The 1358-nt window shown below is 46.0% G+C and overlaps 1 non-coding gene across 1 annotated transcript; it reads right to left on the minus strand.

Annotated features, from left to right (window-relative positions):
- Window positions 1-945: 945 nt before the first annotated feature.
- Window positions 946-1047, minus strand: LOC115507944. Its single transcript, XR_003966861.1, has one exon. It is a non-coding gene; the product is annotated as a U6 spliceosomal RNA (small nuclear RNA).
- Window positions 1048-1358: the final 311 nt, after the last annotated feature.

The raw sequence follows: 1358 nt of genomic DNA on the forward strand, positions 1-1358 counted from the left end.
GACTTGAACTCACGAACTGTGAGATCATGACCTGAGGCAGTGTCGGATGCTTAACCGACTGAGCCACCCAGGTGCCCCCTCTCCATGTGTTAGTTTTAAAAATGGTTGGGATTACACCATTTGTATATTTTTGAATCCTGAATTTTTCACATAATGCTACAGTAAGTAAATGTTCCTATTTCATTAGCTATTTGAAAGCATTTTACTTATTTTTTTTTAAAGATTTTATTTTTAAGTAATCCCTACACCCAACATGAGGCTCGAACTCACAACCCCGAGATCGAGAGTCGCATGCTCCACCAACGGAGCCAGCCAGGCACCCCTGAAAGCACTTTAAATTGATGAATGGCAGGGGAGCTTGGATGGCTCAGTCAGTTGAGGGTCCTACTCTTGATTTCCGCTCAGGTTGTGGTCTCACGGTTTGGTGAGCTCGAGCCCCGTGTCGGTGCTGCTATCGTGGAGCCTGCTTGAGATTCTTCCTCTGTCTCAGAAATAAATAAGCAATGAATGATATTCTATCACTTATTTCACTGCTTCCCCATTGTTCAACTTTTGGGTTGTTGGTTGATTCTTGGGGTCTTGTTTCATAGGTCAGTGCCTGGCACATTGTAAGTGCTAAACAGATGTTAGCTATTACTATGTCCATTGCCTCTCAGGTGGCTTTCTTTTTTTTTTTTTTAACCAATGAGAACAAGCCTTCAGATGAAGCTACTAGGATTACCTAGGTAACCTAATAATGGAAATGTGACTGGGCGGCCATCAAAGTAGGGTCTCACGTCTAATGACAGGATCTGGTAGGAGGCCAGGAGGGCCTCTTAGGTGTCTTAGGGCCCCTGGCTGCGAGCAGCAAGGCACAAACTCAGAGCAGTCACCCTGAGCGACCTCTCCAAACCCCCCATTTTTTGTGCTAATCCACAAAGGATGGCAGTTCGCTGGGGAACGGCACAAAATATGCAATGCCTCACGAATTTGTGTGCCGTCCTAGCGCTGAGGCCGTGCTAATCTCTATCGTTCTAATTTTAGCATATGCGCTGCAGAAGCGAGCACTCTCAGGTGTTTCGGAAAGAGGTGTCAGTGGTCTCTCCGGGAGGCAATTCAATCCGTTCTCCAGGTTTCCTGTGTTTTCTGACGTCATCCAGAAACCCGGCCACTGGGTTTCCTGTGCTGGGATAATGAAGGCTTTGCTCCATCAGCCCGGGTCATGATGTGCTACAGAAAGTTGGAGCCTGGAACTTTACACCCCAGAACTCAGATCTTGATTTTCAGTTGTCATTCCTGACCTGTCCTCTCAACCACCAATACAACTTTAAACACAATTCTTGTTGGACCTTTGGAATTCCAATAAATTCTAGAAGTGG

This window comes from Lynx canadensis, chromosome X (genome assembly GCF_007474595.2).
Source record: "Lynx canadensis isolate LIC74 chromosome X, mLynCan4.pri.v2, whole genome shotgun sequence".
NCBI lineage: Eukaryota > Metazoa > Chordata > Mammalia > Carnivora > Felidae > Lynx > Lynx canadensis.